This window comes from Mustela lutreola, chromosome 3 (assembly GCF_030435805.1).
Source record: "Mustela lutreola isolate mMusLut2 chromosome 3, mMusLut2.pri, whole genome shotgun sequence".
Lineage (NCBI taxonomy): Eukaryota > Metazoa > Chordata > Mammalia > Carnivora > Mustelidae > Mustela > Mustela lutreola.
Window position 1 is genome coordinate 94,773,675 of NC_081292.1, and position 23,062 is coordinate 94,796,736.

A 23,062-nucleotide genomic window follows, 5' to 3' on the forward strand; every position below is an offset into this window, starting at 1 on the left:
ATGAAATCTTGCCATTTGCGACAACATGGATGGAACTAGAGCGTATCATGCTTAGCGAAATAAGTCAAGCAGAGAAAGACAACTATCATATGATCTCCCTGATATGAGGAAGTGGTGATGGAACATGGGGGCTTAAGTGGGTAGGAGAAGAATCAATGAAACAAGATGGGATTGGGAGGGAGACAAACCATAAGTGACTCTTAAACTCACAAAACAAACTGAGGGTTGCTGGGGTAGGGGGTTTGGGAGAAGGGGGTGGGATTATGGACATTGAGGAGGGTATGTGCTTTGGTGAGTGCTGTGAAGTGTATAAACCTGGTGATTCACAGACCTGTACCCCTGGGGATAAAAATATATGTTTATAAAAAATAAAAAATTATAAAAAAAAATGGAAGTTCTTACTGCTAGGATAAATGAGGCAAAAGAATTAGTGATATAGAAGACCAAATGATGGAGAATAAAGAAGCTGAGCAAAAGAGAGACAAACAAATACTGGACCACGAGGAGAGAATTTGAGAGATAAGTGAAACCATAAGACGACACAACATTAGAATAATTGGGATCCCAGAAGAAGAAGAAAGAGAGAGGGGAGCAGAAGGTATATTGGAGAGAATTTTTGTAGAGAATTTCTTTAATATGGCAAAGGGAAAAAACATCAAAATTCAAGAGATGCAAAGAATGACCCTCAAAATCAATAAAAATAGGTCCACACCCCGTAACCTGATAGTAAAATTTACAACGGTTAACAACAAAGAGAAAATCCTGAAAGCAGCCTGGGAAAAGAAGTATGTATTGTACAACAGTAAAAATATTTGATTGGCAGCAGACTTATCCACAGAGACCTGGCAGGCCAGAAAGAACTGGCATGATATATTCAGTGTTAAATGAGGAAAACATGCAGCCAAGAATACTATATCCAGCTAGGCTATCATTGAAAATAGAAGGAGAGATTAAAAAGCTACCAGGACAAACAAAAGCTGAAAGAATTTGCAAACACCAAACCAACTCTCCAGGAAATATTGAAAGGGGTCCTCTAAGCAAAGAGAGAGCCTAAAAGTAGTAGATCAGAAAGGAACAGAAACAATATACAGTAACAGTCACATTATAGGCAATACAATGCCACTAAATTCATATCTCTCAATAGTTACCCTGAATGTAAATGGCCTAAATGCACCAATCAAAAGACACAGGGTATCAGAATGGATAAAAAGCAAAACCCGTCAATATGCTGCCCAAGAAACTCATCATAGACCCAAGACACCTAAAGATTTAAAGAGAGGGGGTGGAAAACAATTTACCATGCTAATGGACATCAGAAGAAAGCTGGGGTGGCAATCCTTATATCAGATCAATTAGATTTTAAGCCAAAGACTATAATAAGAGATGAGGAAGAACACTATATCATACTCAAAGGGTCTGTCCAACAAGAAGACCTAACAATTTTAAATATCTATGTCCTTAACATGGGAGCAACCAACTATATAAACCAATTAATAACAAAATCTAAGAAACACATCGACAATAATAAAATAATAGTAGGGGAATTTAACACTCCCCTCATTGAAATGGACAGATCATCCAAGCAACAGATCCACAAGGAAAAAGGCCTTAAATGACACACTGGACAAGATGGACATCACAGGTATATTCAACACATTCCATCCCAAAATAACAGAATACACATTCTTCTCTAGTGCACATGGAACATTCTCCAGAATAGACCACATCCTGGGCCATAAATCAGATCTCAACCATTATCAAAAGATTGGGATCATCCCCTGCATATTCTCAGACCACAATGCTCTGAAACTAGAACTCAATCACAAGAGGAAATTTGGAAAGAACACAAATACATGGAGACTAAACAGCATCCTTCTAAAAAATGAATTGGTCAACCAGGAAATTAAAGAAGAATTGAAAAAAATTCATGGAAACAAATGATAATGAAAACAAAAGTGTTCAAAATCTGTGGGATACAGCAAAGGCAGTCCTGAGAGGAAAATATAAAGCTGTACGAGCCTTTCTCAAGAAACAAGAAAGATCTCAAATACACAACATAACCCTACACCTAAAGGAATCGGAGAAAGAACAACAAAGAAAGCCTAAACCCAGCAGGAGAAGAGGAATAATAAAGATCAGAGAAGAAATCAATGAAATAGAAACAAACAAAAAAACACAAAAAACCAAAAAAAAAAAAAAACAATAGAACAAATCAACGAAACTAGGAGCTGGTTCTTTGAAAGAATTAATAAGATTGATAAAGAAAGAGAAAGGACCCAAATAAATAAAATCATGAATGAAAGAGGAGAGATCACAACCAACACCAAAGAAATACAAACAATTATAAGAACATACTATGAGCAACTCTGCGCCAACAAATTCAACAATCTGGAAGAAATGGATACATTCCTAGAGACATATAAACTACCACAACTGAACCAGGAAGAAATAGAAAACCTGAACAGACCCATAACCAGTATGTAGATTGAAACAGTCATCAAAAATCTCCAGGGGCGCCTGGGTGGCTCAGTGGATTAAGCTGCTGCCTTCGGATTGGGTCATGATCTCAGGGTTCTGGGATCGAGTCCCACGTCGGGCTCTCTGCTCAGCAGGGAGCCTGCTTCCCTCTCTCTCTCTCTGGCTGCCTCTCTGTATACTTGTGATTTCTCTCTGTCAAATAAATAAATCTTTAAAAAAACATCTCCAAACAAACAAAAGCCCCGGGCCAGATGGCTTCCCAGGGGAATTCTGCCAAACATTTAAAGAAGAATTAATTCCTATTCTCATGATACTGTTCCAAAAAAATAGAAATGGAAGGAAAACTTCCAAACTCTTTTTTTCTGAGGCCACCAGCATCACCTTGATCCCAAAACCAGACAAGGATCCCATCAAAAAAGAGAACTACAGACCAATATCCTTGATGAACACAGATGCGAAAATTCTCACCAAAATACTAGCCAATAGGATTCAACAGTACATTCAAAGGATTATTCACCACGACCAACTGGGATTTATTCCAGGGCTACAAGGTTGGTTCAACATCTGCAAATCAATCAATGTGATACAACACATTAATAAAATAAAGAACAAGAACCATATGATACTCTCCATAGATGCTGAAAAAGCATTTGGCAAAGTGCAGTATCCCTTCCTGATTAAAACTCTTCAAAGTGTAGGCATAGATGGCACATATTATCAATATTATCAAAGCCATCTATGAAAAACCCACTGCAAATATCATTTTCAATGGAGAAAAACTGAATACTTTTCCGCTGAGGTCAGGAACACGGCAGGGATGTCCGTTATCACCACTGCTATTCAACATCGTAATAGAAGTCCTAGCCTCAGCAATCAGACAACAAAAAGAAATTAAGGCATCAAAATTTTGCCAAATTGGCAAAAGAGAAGTCAAACTATCCCTGTTTGCAGACGATATGACACTGTATGTGGAAAACTTGAAGGACTCCACTCCAAATCTGCTATAACTTGTATAGGAATTCTGTAAAGTGTCAGGATATAAAATCAATGCACAAAAATTGGTTGCATTTTTTTTATACCAAGAAGACTGTAGAAATAGAAATTAAGGAGTGAATCCCATTTACAATTGCACCCAAAACCCTAAGATACCTAGGAATAAACCTAACCAAAGAGACAAAGAATCTATACTCAGAAAACTCTAAAGTACTCATGAAAGAAATTGAAGAAGACACAAAGAAATGGAAAAATGTTCCATGCTCTTGTATTGGAAGAACAAATATTGTGAAAATGTCTATGCTACCTAAAGCAATCTACACATTTAATGCAATCCCTATCAAAATCCCATCCATCTTTTTTTCAAAGAAATGGGACAAATCATCCTAAAATATATATGGAACCACAAAAATACCTCGAATTGCTAGAGGAATATTGAAAAAGAAAGCCAAAGTTGTTGGCATCACAATTCCAGATTTCAAGCTCTATTACAAAGTTGTCATCATTGAGATAGTAGGGAACTGTCCCCAAAACAGACATAGATCAATGGAACAGAATAGAGAGCCCAGAAATACACCCTCAACTCTATGGTCAACTAATCTTCAACAAAGCAGGAAGGAATGTCCTATGGAAAAGAGACAGCCTCTTCAACAAATGGTGTTGGGAAAATTGAAGAGCCACATGCAGAAAAATGAAGTTGGACCATTTCCTTACACCATACATGAAAATAGACTGGAAATGGATGAAGAAGCATAATGTGAGAAAGGAATCCATCAAAATCCTTGAGGAGAGAACAGGTAGCAACCTCTTTGACCTCAGCTGCAGCAACTTCTTCCTAGGAACATCGCCAAAGGCAAGGGAAGCAAGGGCAAGAATGAACTATTGGGATTTCATCAGATCAAAAAGCTTTTGTTTGCACAGCAAAGGAAACAGTTAACAAAGCCAAAAGATGACTGTCAGAAGTTATCTGGGAGAAGATATTTGCAAATGACATACCAGATAAAAGGCCACTATCTATCCAAAATCTATAAAGAGTTTATCAAACTCAACACCCTAAGAACAAATAATCCAATGAAGAAATGCGCAGAGGACATGAACAGACATTTCTGCAAAGAAGACATCCAAATGGCCAACAGACACATGAAAAAATGCTCCACATCACTCGGCATCAGGGAAATAAAAATCAAAACCAGAATGAGATACCACGTCACACCTTTCAGAATGGCTAAAATGAACAAGTCAGTCAATGACAGATGCTGGCAAGGATGTGGAGAAAGGGCAACCCTCCTACACTGTACGTGGGAATGCAAGCTGGTGCAACCACTCTGGAAAACAGCGTGGAGGTGCCTCAAAAAGCTGAAAATAGAACTAGCCTATGACCCAGTGATTGTAGTACTGGGTATATACCCTAAAGATACAAACGTGGCATTCTGAAGGGGCACATGCACTCAAATGTTTATAGCAGCAATGTCCACAATAGTTAAACTATGGAAAGAACCTAAATGTCCTTCAACAGATGAATCTATAAATAAGATGTGGTATATATGTACAATGGGATACTATGCAGCCATCAAAGGAAATGAAATCCTGCTATTTGTGATGACGTGGATGGAACTAGAGGGTATTATGCTTGGCGAAATAAATCAATCTGAGAAAGACAACTATCATATGATCTCCCTGATATGATGAAGTGGAGATGCAACATAGGCGGTTTCAGGCGTACGAAAAGAAAAATAAAAGAAGATGGGATTGGGAGGGAGACAAACCATAAAAGACTGAATCTCACAAAACAGACTGAGGGTTGCTGGGGGGAGGTGTGTTGGGAGAGGATGGTGGGGGTATGGACATTGGGGAGGGCAGGTGCTATGGTGAGTGATGGTGAGTGCTGTGAAATGGGTAAACCTGGAGATTCACAGACCTGTGCCCCTAGGGATAAAAACACATTATATGTTTATAAAAAATTTTTAAAAAATAGTTTTAAAAATCCATTAAAGAAAAAGCACATATTGCAAGCCCAGAGCTAATCTCATATTCAATCAAAAAAAATTGAAAATTTTCCCCTTAAAGATCAGAACAAAGACAAGTGTGTCCACTTTCACTACTCTCATTTGACATAGTACTGGATGTCCTAGCCAGAGAAACAAGGAACACAAAGAAATAAAAGACTCAAAAAAAAAAAAAAGGAAGAAGTAAAATTTTCTTTTTTTTAATAACATGAACTTACATGTAAAAGAATCCTAAAAAATTCACAAAAAATTTTGAATAAACAAATTTAGTAAAGCTGCCAAATACAAGATCAATATATAAAAGACAAGAATTTTGTTTTGTTTCGTTTTTTTTTTCCAATATGGAATGCTTCCCAGTTTTTCATGTCATCCTTGTTCAGTGATCAAGCTAATCTCTGCATCATTCCAATTTTAGTATATGTGCTGCCAAAGTAAGCACAAGACGAGCATTTTAACACTCTAATGATGAACTATCTGAAAAAATAAAGAGAACAATCTAATTCACAATAGCATCAAAACTAATGAAATACTTAGGATAAGATTTAACTAAGAAGATGAAAGATATGTACCCCATAAACTATGACATTGATAAAGAAATTGAAGGAGACATAAATGGAAAGATAGCTCATATTTATGAATGGTAAGAATTAACATTGTTAAAATGTCCATACTACCAAAAACCATCTGTAAATTCAATTCCTATCAAAAATCCAATGTTAGGGGTGCCTGGGTGGCTCAGTGGGTTAAGCCACTGCCTTCGGCTCAGGTCATGATCCCAGGGTCCTGGGATCGAGCCCTGCATCAGGCTCTCTGCTCAGCAGGAAGCTGCTACCTCTTCTCTCTCTGCCTGCCTCTCTGCCTGCTTGTCATCTCTCTCTGTCAAATAAATAAATAAAAAATCTTTTAATAAATCCAATATTATTTTTTTACAGAAGTAAGTAAAGAATCCTAGAATTTATATGAGACCATAAAAGACAAATAATTAAAGCAGTTCTGAGAAAGAATGAAGAAGTGAAATTACACTTCTTGATTTGAAACAATACTACAAAGCCCTCATGCTCAAAACAATAAAGTATACTGGTATAAAAACAGACCAATAAACAAGTAGAACAGATTTGAGAGTCCAGAAATAAATCCTTTCATACAGTCACCTAATATTTGACAGGGGCCAACATATATAATGGGTAAAGATAGTCTGTTCAATAAATGATATTTAAAACTGAATAGTCACATAAACCAGCATGAAACTGGAAGCTTATATCACTCATAAATCTTAACTTGAAATAGATCAAAGACTTAAATGTGATGCATGAAACTAAATTTCCTAAAGGAAAACATAGGAAAAATTCTCCTTGACATTGGTCTTGCCAATAGTTTTTGGATACCAGGCCAAAAACACAAGCAAAAGAAGCAAAAATAAATAAATGGTATTACATTAACTAAAGTTTCTGCATTGCCAAAAAAAAAAAAAAAAAAAAGAGAGAGAGAGAGAGAATGAAAACACAATCCACAGAATGGAAGAAAATACTTACAAATCTTATATCTGAAAAGAGGTTAATAATCAAGAGATACAAATAGAAAAAAATATATCATTAAAAAATAGCAAAAGGATCTCAATAGACTTTTTTTTTCAAAAAAGTTATATAAATGACCAACAGGAGCATTAAAAAGTGCTCAATGTAAAAACTCAGGGCAAATTCATTATGTTGTTGTTTACCTCTGAAAAACACAATATTACTACCTATTAGAATATATACTACCAAAAAATTAAAACTAACAAATTTTGGTAAATATTGGGGAAAATGGGGAACTTATGCACTGTGATAGGGATATAAATTTGTATGGAAAACAGTATGGAGACTATTCATATTATTAAAAGTAAAATTACCATATGATTCAGTAATCCCACTTCTAGGTATATATCTAAAGGAAACGAAGTCACTATTCGAAGACATATCTGCACTCTTATGTTCATTATAAAATTATTAACTCTAAGCAAGAGATGGAAATAACTTCAGTATCCATTAATGGATGAATGAATAAAATAAGTATGGTAAATATATACTATGGAATACTACTTAACCATGAAAAATTAAGAAATACTGCTTTTTACAACAGCATGGATGGATCTTGAAGGTATTATACTAAGTGAAATATTTCAAAGATTTTATATATATTTTTTAATTTATGTATTATGATATCCCTTACATACAGAATCTGAAGAAAAAGCAAACTAATGGAAACTTAGAGTTGAGTTGACAAGAGGTGAACCTGGGGTGGAATAAGGTGGTCAAAGGGCACAAACTTGCAACTATAATATGAAAAAGTTCTGGGGATCTAATGTACAGCATGATGATCATAGTTAATAATATATACATACTTTTTTATTGTGCTTCCCTTTATTAAACTTTACATATATCACATTCTTACAAGTTGAAAGTTTATAGCAATCTTGTATAAAAGAGGTCTGCTGCCACCATTTTTCTAAACATTTGTTCATTTTGTGTCTCTCTGTCACATGTTGGTAATTCTTGCAATATTTCAAGTTTTTTCATTATTATTGTATTTGTTATGGTGATCTGTGATCAGTAATTATGACCCACTGAAAACTCAGAACTAGTTTACTTAAGGTATATACATTGTTTTTCTTTAAAGACATAATGCTTTTGAACAGTACAGTATAGTGTTTATTTTTTATATGCACTGGGAAACATAATTTTTTATTTGCACTGGGAAACCAAAAAAAATAATAATGATTTGACTTAGTTGATTGAGATAATCACTTTATTGAGGCAGTCTGGAACAAAACCCACAAGACCTCTGAAGTTTATCTCTACTGTACTATATACATAAAAGTTGCTAAGAGAGTAGATCTTAAAATTCCTTACAATACATGCATAAAAAACAGAGGCAACTATATGAGATAGTAGATGTATTAACATTTTTATGTAGATTATATTGCAATACAGATGTATACCAATTTATCAAATGGTACAGAATTTACACAATGTTAAAAGTTTGCAGTGTTATAAGAAATCATTTCTTAAATTTACAAATTATAATATGTCAATTATTTTTCAATAAAGCTCGAAAAAACTTTTTGTAGAATTAATCTATTTTTCAAAAAAGGAATTAAGGAAGTAGAAACTGCAACTAACTCTGAAATAATAGAATATAAAATCCATTGTAGTTATATACACTGTGACAAACACTATTAGTTAGTTTACAATGAAGGAATACTTATGAAGCATGAAGGATGGTCTATAAATAAGGCTGAAAGAGCTCAGTTTTAAGGTTTAAATTTAAAATCTTCTTTTGAAATACTAAACTGACCACCCAGTTTTCCAAACATAAATGTCTTAACTGCATGAATTTATTTCATACAACTCTATAATCTAGTTTCATAAGAAAGCAGCATGAAAATTTTGAATAAGACAGACTTGCTTAAGTTTCTTTATGTTCAACAGTAAAGGATACTTCCCTAAAAATAAATAGAAGAAAAATCTGCATATTTATCATGATAATTATTATTCATAATGAGATTCATATTGAATTAGGGAATATATATCCTCAGAGGGGGTAAAGTAAAATGAAATTTATTTTGGTAAATGTGTCTATGAATAGTCAATACAATGCCTCAATATAAATGAATATTATCATTTTGAACAATTTAATTACTATTATTAGAATTATTATAAGTATAAAAATAGCTATCATTTTAGCATGGAATATGAGACTCTCATGCTCCATGCTTCATTACATCCACACAACAACTCTGCATAATAAGTATTATCATCACCATTTCATGGGTGAAAAAACTGAGGCTAACACATTTAGATAACTGGTTTATGATTACATGGCTGGTAAAGATGCATCACACTAATTTAGGCTTTATGATTTCAGAATTGTACTCTTTCCACTGCACATTCTAATTACTCTGTAAATACTTGGCTTGTTTTCATTTAGTTCTTTAATTTTATTCATGTGGCGATGGCTTAAAGCTCCATTTAAAGGAAGCTTAAAAAATTCATTTAGCCAAAAGCTCCCAAGAAATAAAAATGTCATGGATCTAATGTAGACATGGATATCATTAGTTAATGAGTAACTATATATTTTCCACTCTAGTGAGATAACAATCAGAGTCTTTTTCTAAGTTTTAGTCTCTGAGTGTTCAAAAGGACTTTGTTAAAATAGAAATATTTAGACAAAGGTGATCAAAAGTCTGGATCAGGTCACCTTAAGATAAATATTAGGAAACTGAGGAAACAAATGGAGATTTGAACACTGAGCTATGATATAATGAATGGTTTAAAGTATTTAGTAGAGAATAGAAAAGCCCTTTGAAGCCTGGTCTTAGCCTAGCATTGCAGCTTCTGGCATATCTGTCTATCTATCATTTACCTATCTATCTATCTAGATATAAATTTGAAAACTTTTTTAACTTAAAGATTTTGAGAAATAGAACATAATTAGCACCATAGAAGATCTGTTTATGATAACAACCTAGCCCCTCCTCCCAGTTTGTTAATATTCTCTCTTATTTAATGTAACATTGTGCAAATATACCACTACTGATCTGCCGTTATGAATGAAATAACTATAATCATCTGTTTGCATATCCTGATGAAAATATTCCTTTAGTTCCATGTTGTATTTCTAGAAATGGACCAATTTTTTTTTTTTAATTTTTAAGTTTTCTAAATATTGTCCAACTTTCCTCATATGTTTTTATTATGTGCACTGTCATTCCTTCACATTCTTGCAAGACATTTTCACTGTTGCCCAATATGGTAAGTGTGTAATAGTATGCCATTCTAGGTTTTAATTTATTTTTAATTTAATTTAATTTAATTCCAGATTCATAATAAAGATAAACAGTTTTTATATATGAGTGGCCATTTGGATTACCCTTTCTGTACAGTACATGCTCAAATCTTTTGATATCTTAACATTGTGTTATACTGACTTCTTTAATAGTAGATTTTCTGAATGAACTTTTAGCTGTGTAGGTCTTCTCTATTTTATTTTGAACTTGTTTTCATTTCAAAATCTTTATATTTATTTTCATAATCTGCTTTTATTTTGCTTTGTCTATTATCTATCTATCTATCTATCATCTATCTATCTATTTATTTATTTGCAAGCAAGAGAAAGCGAGCTAGTGAGAGCGCAGGGATGGATAGAAAAAGAAGGGAAAAGAATCTTAAGCAGGCTCCAGGCTCAGCACAGAGCCCAACTCTGGGCTCTATTTCACAACCCTGACATCATGACCTGAGCCAAAATGAAAGAAATAAAATAAAATTAAGGTGTTAAAAAAAAAGGACAAAGAATTGGAGGTTTAATTAAGTGAGCCAACCAGGCACCCCTGTGGTATCTTAAATTGGCTGTCATATCTTTAAATTCTAGAGTATCCATTTGGTTCATTTATAAAACCTTTCTCAATATCATTTTTAGTTTCAATTTTGTGTTCAATTTGCTTCCCCTCTCATTTATTTGAGCAGAGTAATCAAGCCATTTTACAATCTTTATTGATCATTTTAACATCATACTTAATCCCATTTTGTCTTTCAAATCTTGTTAATGGTTTTTCTTTGTGTGCTTTGTTCCATTTTGCTATGTTCAAGACATTATATTTGAAACTCTTATTGAGTAGGGATAATTAAGAGCTATAATAATGGTATGGTCCTCCTTGGCAGGATTTTCTCTTATATCTGAGACTCTACAAGACAATCATACTCCAAATTCAGTGATTGACTTTCTCAGTTTACACAGAAGGCAAGGTAGGCTATAGTCTTATTTCTGCTTCTCCTTGTGCTTTGGGGATCTCAACTTAAATTTGGGTTGTACCAAAGTCCTCAAATTTGATTGCTGCTGGATTTTGAATTTTGTTTCTCTAGTATCAAGAGTCTATTAAAAACACAGCTCAGTGTGTTTTAGCAGTTTCAAATGCTCTCATAGCTAAAATGGCTTCAGGGCATATATCTCTGGGCTCTCATTGTATTTCCTATTTTGGCCCAGTAATCCCTCCCTTATTTTTATAATCATTCTGATATTTTTAACTTTAAAAGCTATTTTGTCTGGATTTTTAGTTGTCTTAAGAAAGAGTTTTTAGATCACCATTACTAGAAGCAACAACAAATATACATGAAAATATCCGCAGTAGTTTATCACATCTTTATGGCTTTGAACTTCCATAAGCCGAGGCATCCTTCTCTAATCACTTAGGCAAACTCCAATTTACCCTTTAAAACAACACAAGAATTGCTTCATTTAAGAACATGTTCAGGGATGACTCTTCCCCACTGTTCTTACCAACATTCCCACACACTCTTTGCTACCCACACTTGTTTATGAACTTTCATTAAGTATATCAGCGTCATTAGGTATATAGAATTTTGCTCTATTGTATTTTTGTCCTTTAGAGCTTTAATTAAATATTAATTCCATAGAAAGTCTGTCCCTTTTCTTTCAAACCTGGGTTAGTTATTTCTTCTCATTCTTTGTCAGAAGTTACTTTATTAGAGAAACTTACAGCTGTATTGTGACTTTGGAGCCTTTACAGTTTTTTGACTGGAAAAATCACCCATCCCTGAGATTTTTACGCAGCTTCCTAGCTGATATTATTCAGAAATCTGTTCAAAACAGACTTTTTCAGGGAGGCCCTTTCGGACCACTCAGTTACAAAACCTCTTCTCAATCACTGCTCTTTTTAAAATGTGCTTATTTAGTTCAAATATGCATCACTATTAAAGAAAAACCAGTACGATTTTTTTCTTTTTAAAGTTGGCTTACCTATTATCTATCTCTCCCATTAAAATGATTCCTCTGGGCTGGGGTTTTGTTGTGCACATCTTAGGCCAGGCACTCAATAAATTGTCTCTGAATGATTGAATTGTTTGACTCCCTTGCTAGATTCTCAACTTCATGAGGCCAAGGATTGTTCTATTCAGTCCTTCTTTACCCTCAATGTCTGTTATATTGCAGTCACTTACGTGACTAATGGGAAAAATCACAGAAAGAAAGAGTTAAAACTACAGAAAAACCCCGTAGGTTCAATAACACAAAGCTTTCTAAAATTATTTAGCCCAGGAATTGAATACTGGCTGCACTTTTGATTTTTTTTAAATGGTATTGAATTTAATTTAAATGGAAATACTTGAATGGTAGAATAATAAAAAAAAATTTATAAAAGCAACTTGCTCCTTAAAGTAAGAATTATATAGGGCATCTCTTCTAGAAGCAAAATTTTCAAATGTCAAACATCTAAAAGCATAGAGGAGAAGTAAGATTGTGAATTGTACTTCAATGCTCTTTTCTTTATATTCAGCAAACAGCTTCATTCTCACCTTTCCAATTTTTTCAACTCTTTTAACAAAGCCTTCAGAGGAGTTACTGCTGATGACAACCATCACAGCCTAACAGGAGAAATTTTATAAAGAAAAATAATAGCATGTTTTTCCCAAATTGTTAAGGATATGGTGAAGCTCTGTCGGATTCAAAGGAGGAATGTGCAATTCCATGCTATATATAATAATAACTTATTTTAATAGTGGCTTTGCAATTTTTCAGATATATCCATTTACTGAAACCACTATCAATTAAACAGAAACAAACAAATTAACAGGGGTTCGAGACAGGAATTATCTAATCTAAAAATAGCACATGTTCACAGAATACACAACACATATCCCAAGTACTACTATAGGTTTCAAGTAATAGTCAAAACAATAGTAAACATGATTCAGACCCTACCAGTCAAATCATAAATGGGACCTTAACTGTAAATCCTTATCTTTAGATCAAAGCGGGTAACTGGGTGCTGAGGATACATTATAGAATTAATATGTCGTAGAACTCCTCTGAAATGAGTCATTTATTCCATCACTTTTACTTCACAGCTGCTGACCCATGTTTTGGTTCCTGGAAATAGCTGCTACCCTGTTGTACTTCTTAAAAGCACATATATTGATAACTTTACTCATTCCTCCATTCCTCTGTGACTGTCACTGTGTTAAAATGTGGAGTCAGCTGACTCACTTGTGGTGGTAATAAAGTAGATGAGTTTGCAAAGTATTTTGTTATTTCTAAAAATGCAAAAACCAAATTACATTGAAATCATAAGGGGTGTTTCAGGGAGAGCTGTAGGATGTGGTTTGTTGTGTAATCCACAGAGATTAGCTCCAACACATATTTAAACTCTCCTCTAGGAGCAACCTTAGTGGTAAAGCAAGAAGATAAACAGATGTATACACACTCTGGCACAAAATTATCACTTATGTTTGGCTTCCTAGTCTCCTCGTGTTCCTTATTTATCTTAACTTCTCTCTGAAATCAGGAAACACAAAATCTCAATCAGTTGACATTTTTCTACTGAATTACCCAATAGTCTGATCATACCCCTAAGACTTTTTTAAATTAGTTCACTCATAATCCCAAATCTGCTTTGCTTCCTCATCTGAGTACACTGTAATTTGATTTCAAAATGAGGACAGTTGTCAGTAATGCCACATTCATTAATCTATTTTACAATTCCATGTACTTAGAACTATGAAAATATGTTAATAACATCCATTCCAATAAGCCACCCTAAATTTATTATCATGAAACAAGACCTCAAGAAAGAGAATTCAAAATCATCCATGTATTTGCAACTTATTGCAATAAAGCCTTTATCAATAGACTTCCCTGTGCACATGGTGGTCAAATTGCTGGTAAAAACCAGCCAGATCTATTACAAGCTTTCTCATGGCTTCTAGGTAACCCAAGTGAGCCTTTATTGATACTGGGAAGAGATAAAGCAGGGAAGGGATAAACAGTGATGTAAGAATTGGCTAGACAAAAGTAATGACTCTCATTACAAAGTGAGTATTTTAAAGCAAAAGAGCCTTTTGGGAATATTGTTTTATAAAATAGTGGCTTTTTTTTTAACTTTTTAAAATTCAATTAGTTAGCATATAGTGTACCATTAGTTTCAAATGTAGATTTCAGTTATTCATCCATAGCATATAATAGCTAATGCTCAGTACTTACTGTTATAGCTTCTTGAAAGCAGAGTTTTAACCCACTGAGCCACCCAGGTGCCCTTGAAAGCAGAATTTTAGATCATATTTTCTGATTACTGTAGTACAACACTTTCCTGCTAGCAATCTTCAAAACATACTGTTTGTTAGAGGAATTTCTTTAATAATAAATAAATAGGAATTTATTTAAATTTATAAATACATAAAGTAAATAGGAATTTATTTAAATTTATTTAAATATTGCACACTGTTTCATTGTTCATAAATAAGGTGATGATATTTTAGCCATTAGTTGGTAGCACTGATATATCACTTTCTTTTTACTTCTTAGTGCATTCTCTTTACAAAAAATAGATATATATTTTATAAGAATCTGAATCTGTGGCAAACATTTAAAAAACCCTATACAGTAAAGTTTATCATTTTAAGTAATCAATTATCTTCCTCAATTGTGATAGTATATCCTTCTATCTAGGCCAGATATTGTATGAGGGAATTGAAGAGACATACTTTTCTAAATTTCACTTTTCTCATCTGCAAAATGCTAATCATGATCCTACAATAAAATACACTTATAATTATTTGATGAAAATTTATTTATTTATTTTAAGATTTTATTTATTTATCAGAGGGAGTGGGCGAGAGAGCAAGCACAGGCAGACAGAATGGCAGGCAGAGGCAGAGGCAGAAGCAGGCTCCTGGCCGAGCAAGGAGCCCGATGCGGGACTCGTTCCCAGGACGCTGGGATCATGACCTGAGCCAAAGGCAGCTGCTTAACCAACTGAGCCACCCAGGTATCCCTTTTGATAAAAATTTAATCTGTATAAACAATATATTTGCTGTAATGCGTGGTTCATGGAAAACATCTTATTTAATTATAAGCAACAACAGTATTAGAAATTAAGTAAATGTATCTATAATATTTAAAATTTTAACACATAATTCCAGTGCATTGCCTTATATTCTCAAATCCCTTTACCACTTTCACTGACAGAGTCAAATGTACTTTTTCTACTAGTAGCCAGCTCTTTGTCTTTTGTCAGAAAGATGCCCTTGTGAATTATTTATAATAGAGATATTAGCAATAATAATAATAATAATAATAAATAGCAATGAAAATGTTAAAAAAAAGTTTTCTTAACTAATTAGGGTTCTTAGACATCAATTAGAGGAACCACCTCTGGCAAGCAAATTAATCTGCAAGACATTACCAGAATTAACAAGTCAGTCAGATAAAGGGTCCGTAGACTGAAAGGTGAAGCAAAAGGACTAGGTTTGGAAAATAGGTAAGGACAATGAAAAAAATGATCAAATTTTTGGGCAAAATAAATTCTTAGGTGTCCTTTTAATGGAGTCCTTGGCATTATGTAGCAGAATCTCTGGAGATTATCTCAATCCATTGGGGTCACCCCGTTTATTAGCTTGCTATTGACAAAGGTATTTACAAACTGTAGAGCAAGAGGTTATAATGTAGAAAACTGATGGTAATGCACAAGATTCTTGTTAACAATAATGCAAGTTAGTTGATCAGAAGGTGTGGGACTCTCTGACTCTGAGTCCCCTGGTGTCACCTTTTGATTTTAGTAACCAAAGGTCCAGAGGCATTGGGGAATCCTGATATGACCGGCCAGGGAGGGGACGTGTCTGGCGGGCGAGCTCTCTTCTCCCTACATCCTCTCGGCTTCAGTACAGCAGAAGAACATGTCGCTTCCTTTAGGATGTGCCTAGAAATGAGCTGGGCAGGGGGGTTTTCTCTGTAATGGGGTGCCTGGATATGTTGGTTCCAATTCCGTTGGGCTCTGTCGTCAGGGAAGTGAGGTCACCACTGCCTGGGGGCTCCTTACCGAACTTCCTGCTGTACCAGAACTCCCTGAGCCGGCGGTCCCCAAGCTGCTCAGGCTCACACTCCACTCAGGCAGTGCCCATCCAGTGACCCCCATACAGCCTCCCCCAGCCCCTGGGAGGCCTGGGTGCGGCTGTTGTCCCCGCTGGAGGCAACAGAGCTGGATTTATACTAGGTCAGTGTTAGGGTTAGGATTGAGAAAGACTTAGGGTCTGGGTTAGGGTTAGATGTCCTTGGGGTCAGGGTTAGCGTAAGGCTTAGGGTAGGGCTCAGGGTTAGGGTTAGGTTCATGGTTTGGTTTAGGGTCATGCTCACAGTAGGGTCAGGGTTAGCATTATGGTCAGAGTCACGTCAGGGTCAGTTTTAGGGTGATGGTTAGGTTTAGGGTCAGGTTCAGGGTCAGGGTTTGATTTAGGGTCAGGTTCAAGATTTGGTTGGGGGCAAGGTTCATGTCAGGGTCAGGGTTAGGTTTGGGACAGGTCTAGTGTCAGGGTTAGGGTCAGGGTCAGGATTAGGTTCATGGTTATGGTAAGGTCAGCTTTATGTTTAGGTTCTGTTTTATGAGTAGGTTCAGGATCAGGGTTAGCTTTATGCTTAAGATTCTGTTTAGGATCACCGATTGGGTCAGAGTTAGGTTTATATTCAGGGTTAGGGTCAGTGTTAAGGTCAAGGCCAGGGTCAGGTTTAAGGTTAAGATCTGACATTGGCAAACTTCAGAGTTAGGGTTATGATCAGCGTCAGGATTATTGTTAAAGTGGGGTTAGGGTTAGGGTTAGAGGTAAGTGGAGGGTTAGACCGGGTTAGGGTCAGTGTCAGGGATAATGATAGGGGTTAGTTTTAGGGTTAGGTTCAGCGTTAGGTTTTGGGTCAGGGCCCGTGTTAGTGTCATGGTCAGGGTTACGTTTAGGGTTAGAGTTAGGGTCAGGCTCACAGTCAGGGTCACTGTTAGTGTTAGGGTCGTGGTCAGGGTCACTGTTAGGGTCAGGGTTAGGTTTATGGTCTTTGCCTGGGTCAGGTTCATGGTGAGGTTTAGCGCCAGTGTCAGGTTTACGGTCAGGATCAAGTATTGGTTTAAAGTCCACATTCGGGTCAGGGACAGTGTTATGTAGTGGTCATTGTTAGGGTCATGGTTAGGTTTAGTCTCAGGGCCAGGGTCAGGTATATGGTCAGGGTCTGGTATAGGCAAAGTTCAGGGTTAGGCTTATGATCATAGTCAGGTATAGGGTCAGGGTTATTGTGAAAGTTTAGGGTTAGTGTTAGGGTTAGCGTTTGGTTGACGGTTAGGGTTAGAACTTGTTAGGATCAGGGTCTGTTGTAGGGTTAGGGGTTACTCTTATGGTTAGGTTCAGCGATAGGATTCGGGGGATGGCCCGTGTTAGTGTCAGGGTCAGGGTTACATTTAGGGTTAGAGTTAGGGTCAGGCTCACAGTCAGGGTCAGGTTTGTTGTTCAGGTCCGGGTCGGAGTCACTGTTAGGGTCAGGGTTAGGTTTATGGTCATGGTCTGGTTCAGGGTCAGGGTGATGTTTAGCGCCAGTGTCCGGTTTGGGGTCAGGTTCAGGTATTGGTTTGAAGTCCACATTCGGGTCAGGGACAGGATTGTGTAGTGGTCAGTGTTAGTGTCATGGTTAGGATTAGGGTCAGGGTCAGGTCAGGTGAAGTTCAGGGACAGGTTCAGGTTTAGGGTCAGGCTTTGGTATAGGGTCAATGTTCGGTTCAGTGACACAGTTAGGTTTTTGCGGTAGGGTTTGGGATTGGGGTTAGGGTTAGAGTTAGAAGTAGGGTTATGGTAAGGCTTAGACAGCACAAGGTCAGGGTTAGGGTTTGGTTTAGGGTAGGGGTTAGTTTTAGGGTCAGGGTCAGCGTTAGGTTTAGGTTCAGGGTCTGTATTAGGGTCATGGTTAGAGTTACCTTTAGGTTTAGGGTTAGGGTCAGGTTCACAGTCACGGTCAGGGTTAGGGTTAGGGTCAGGTTTAGGTCAGCATCAGGGTTACGATTAGGGTCAGGTTCATGGTCAGGGTTAGGTATGAGTCTTGGTTACGGTAATATCAACGTTAGATTTACGTTAAGCGTCCCCATCAGGGACATTGTCAGGCTTAGGTTTAGGTTTAGGGTTCAGGTCAGGATCACAGACAGGGTCAGGGTCAGGTTCAGGGTCAGGGATTGGGTTAGGATTTGGGACAGGCTCACAGTCAGTGTCAGGGTCTGGGTTAGTGGTTACTCTTAGGGTTAGACCCGCTCTTGGGTCATGGACCCATCCGGTCAGGGTCTCAGGATAAACCCTGGGCAGACGGGTGTAGACCCTCCACCCAATCCCACTTAACCAGCCTTAAACTGGAGTGTGAACATAACTTGCCCACCAGACATCTAAACCCTCATCAGCCTCATCCTGCTTGGGGCATCTCCACCCTCGATGGCATGGTCAGGTCCTCTTTACACACAGACACACAGACACCCAGAGGCACACACACACACACACACACACACACACACACATACAGAGATGGGGAGGAGACCTAGGGCTACACCGGTTGATCAGAAGGTGTGGGACTCTCTGACTCTGAGTCCCCTGGTGTCACCTTTTGATTTTAGTAACCAAAGGTCCAGAGGCATTGGGGAATCCTGATATGACCGGCCAGGGAGGGGACGTGTCTGGCGGGCAAGCTCTCTTCTCCCTACATCCTCTCGGCTTCAGTACAGCAGAAGAACATGTCGCTTCCTTTAGGATGTGCCTAGAAATGAGCTGGGCAGGGGGGTTTTCTCTGTAATGGGGTGCCTGGATATGTTGGTTCCAATTCCGTTGGGCTCTGTCGTCAGGGAAGTGAGGTCACCACTGCCTGGGGGCTCCTTACCGAACTTCCTGCTGTACCAGAACTCCCTGAGCCGGCGGTCCCCAAGCTGCTCAGGCTCACACTCCACTCAGGCAGTGCCCATACAGTGACCCCCATACAGCCTCCCCCAGCCCCTGGGAGGCCTGGGTGCAGCTGTTGTCCCCGCTGGAGGCAACAGAGCTGGATTTATACTAGGTCAGTGTTAGGGTTAGGATTGAGAAAGACTTAGGGTCTGGGTTAGGGTTAGATGTCCTTGGGGTCAGGGTTAGCGTAAGGCTTAGGGTAGGGCTCAGGGTTAGGGTTAGGTTCATGGTTTGGTTTAGGGTCATGCTCACAGTAGGGTCAGGGTTAGCATTATGGTCAGAGTCACGTCAGGGTCAGTTTTAGGGTGATGGTTAGGTTTAGGGTCAGGTTCAGGGTCATGGTTTGATTTAGGGTCAGGTTCAAGTTTTGGTTGGGGGCAAGGTTCATTCAGGGTCAGGGTTAGGTTTGGGACAGGTCTAGTGTCAGGGTTAGGGTCAGGGTCAGGATTAGGTTCATGGTTATGGTAAGGTCAGCTTTATGTTTAGGTTCTGTTTTATGAATAGGTTCAGGATCATGGTTATCTTTAGGCTTAAGATTCTGTTCAGGATCATGGATTGGGTTAGAGTTAGGTTTACATTCAGGGTTAGGGTCAGTGTTAAGGTCAAGGCCAGGGTCAGGTTTAAGGTTAAGCTCTGACATAGGCAAAGTTCAGAGTTAGGGTTATGATCAGGGTCAGGGAGAGGGTCAGGATTATTGTTAAAGTGGGGTTAGGGTTAGGGTTAGAGGTAGGTGGAGGGTTAGACCGGTTTAGGGTCAGTGTCAGGGATAATGTTAGGGGTTAGTTTTAGGGTTAGGTTCAGCATTAGGTTTCGGGTCAGGGCCCGTGTTAGTGTCATGGTCAGGGTTACGTTTAGAGTTAGAGTAAGTGTCAGGCTCACAGTCAGGGTCAGGGTTAATTTTAGGGTCAGAGTCAATGTCACTGTTAGGGTCAGGGTTAGGTTTATGGTCTTTGCCTGGGTCAGGTTCATGGTGAAGTTTAGCGCCAGTGTCAGGATTACGGTCAGGATCAAGTATTGGTTTAAAGTCCACATTCGGGTCAGGGACAGTGTTATGTAGTGGTCATTGTTAGGGTCATGGTTAGGTTTAGTCTCAGGGCCAGGGTCAGGTATATGGTCAGGGTCTGGTATAGGCAAAGTTCAGGGTTAGGCTTATGATCATAGTCAGGTATAGGGTCAGGGTTATTGTGAAAGTTTAGGGTTAGTGTTAGGGTTAGCGTTTGGTTGACGGTTAGGGTTAGAACTTGTTAGGATCAGGGTCTGTTGTAGGGTTAGGGGTTACTCTTATGGTTAGGTTCAGCGATAGGATTCGGGGGATGGCCCGTGTTAGTGTCAGGGTCAGGGTTACATTTAGGGTTAGAGTTAGGGTCAGGCTCACAGTCAGGGTCAGGTTTGTTGTTCAGGTCCTGGTCGGAGTCACTGTTAGGGTCAGGGTTAGGTTTATGGTCATGGTCTGGGTCAGGGTCAGGGTGAAGTTTAGTGCCAGTGTCAGGTTTAGGGTCAGGTTCAGGTATTGGTTTAAAGTCCACATTCGGGTCAGGGGCAGGATTGTGTAGTGGTCAGTGTTAGTGTCATGGTTAGCATTAGGGTCAGGGTCAGGTCAGGTGAAGTTCAGGGCCAGGTTCAAGTTTAGGGTCAGGCTTTGGTTTAGGGTCAATGTTCGGTTCAGTGTCACAGTTGGGTTTTGGCGGTAGTGTTTGGGATTGGGGTTAGGGTTAGAGTTAGAAGTAGGGTTATGGTAAGGCTTAGACAGCACAAGGTCAGGGTTAGGGTTTGGTTTAGGGTAGGGGTTAGTTTTAGGGTCAGGGTCAGCGTTAGGTTTAGGTTCAGGGTCTGTATTAGGGTCATGGTTAGAGTTACCTTTAGGTTTAGGGTTAGGATCAGGTTCACAGTCACGTCAGGGTTAGGGTTAGGGTCAGATTTAGGTCAGCATCAGGGTGACGATTAGGGTCAGGGTCATGGTCAGGGTTAGGTATGATTCTTGGTTACGGTAATATCAACGTTAGGTTTAGCTTCAGGGTCCACATCAGAAACATTGTCAGGCTTAGGTTTAGGTTTAGGGTTCAGGTCAGGATCACAGACAGGGTCAGGGTCAGGTTCAGGGACAGGGTTTGGGTTAGGGTTTGGGGCAGGCTCACAGTCAGTGTCAGGGTCAGGGTTAGTGGTTACTGTTAGGGTTAGCCCCGCTCCTGGGTCATGGACCCATCCGGTCAGGGTCTCAGGATAAACCCTGGGCAGAAGGGTGTAGACCCTCCACCCGATCCCACCTAACCAGCCTTAAACTTGGGTGTGAACATGACTTGCCCAACAGACACTTAACCCCTCATCAGCCTGATCCTGCCTGGGGCATCTCCACCCACGATTGCATGGCCAGGTCCTCTTTACACACAGACACACAGACACCAAGAGGAACACACACCCACACACATGCACACACACAGAGAGACGGGGAGGAGACCTAGGGCTACACCCGTGGATCAGAAGGTGTGGGACTCTCTGACTCTGAGCCCCCTGGTGTCACCTTTTGATTTTAGTAGCCAAAGGGCCTGAGGCGTTGGGGAAACCTGATATGACCGGCCAGGGAGGGGACGTGTCTGGCGGGCGAGCTCTCTTCTCCCTACATCCTCTCGGCTTCAGTACCTCAGAAGAACATGTCGCTTCCTTTAGGATGTGCCTAGAAATGAGTTGGGCAGGGGGTTTTTCTCTGTAATGGGTTGCCTGGATACGTGGGTTCCAATTCCGTTGGGCTCTGTCGTCAGGGAAGTGAGGTCACCACTGCCTGGGGGCTCCTTACCGAACTTCCTGCTGTACCAGAGCTCCCTGAGCCACCGGTCCCCAAGCTGCTCAATGCTCACCCTCCACTCAATGCAGTGCCAATCCAATGGCCCCCATACAGCCTCCCCCCAGCCCCTGGGAGGCCTGGGTGCAGCTGTTGTCCCCTCTGGAGGGAACAGAGCTGGGTTTAGACTAGGTTAGTGTTAGGGTTAGGGTTAAGAAAGACTTAGGATCAGGGTTAGGGTTAGACGTGCTTGGGGTCAGGGTTTGCGGAAGGCTTAGGGTATGGGTCAGGGTTAGGGTTAGGTTCATGGTTAGGTTTAGGTTCAGGCTCACAGTAGGGTCACGGTTACCGTTACCATCAGAGACAGGGTCAGGGTCAGTGTAGGGTGACGGTTAGGTTTAGGGTCAGGTTCAGGGTTATGGTCAGATTTAGGGTCAGGTTCAAGTTTTGGTTTGGGGGCAAGGTTCATATCAGGGTCAGGGTTAGGAGTGGGTCAGGTCTAGTGTCAGGGTTAGGGTCAGGGTCAGGGTTAGGTTCATGGTTATGGTAAGGTCAGCTTTATGTTTAGGTTTTGTTTTATGAGTAGGTTCAGATTCAGGGTTGGCTTAAGGGTTAAGATTCTGTTCAGGATCACAGATTGGGTCTGAGTTAGGTTTTTATTCAGGGTTAGTGTCAGTGTTACAGTCAAGGCCAGGGTCAGGTTTAAGGTTAAGCTCTGACATAGGCAAAGTTCAGAGTTAGGGTTATGATCAGGGTCAGGGAGAGGGTCAGGATTATTGTTAAAGTGGGGTTAGGGTTAGGGTTAGAGGTAGGTGGAGGGTTAGACCGGTTTAGGGTCAGTGTCAGGGATAATGTTAGGGGTTAGTTTTAGGGTTAGGTTCAGCATTAGGTTTCGGGTCAGGGCCCGTGTTAGTGTCATGGTCGGGGTTACGTTTAGGGTTAGAGTAAGTGTCAGGCTCACAGTCAGGGTCAGGGTTAATTTTAGGGTCAGAGTCAATGTCACTGTTAGGGTCAGGGTTAGGTTTATGGTCTAT

General features: G+C 39.0%; 1 non-coding gene across 1 annotated transcript; it reads right to left on the minus strand.

Annotated features, from left to right (window-relative positions):
* Positions 1–5,812: 5,812 nt before the first annotated feature.
* Positions 5,813–5,916, minus strand: LOC131828398 (U6 spliceosomal RNA). Its single transcript, XR_009352413.1, has one exon. It is a non-coding gene; the product is annotated as a U6 spliceosomal RNA (small nuclear RNA).
* Positions 5,917–23,062: the final 17,146 nt, after the last annotated feature.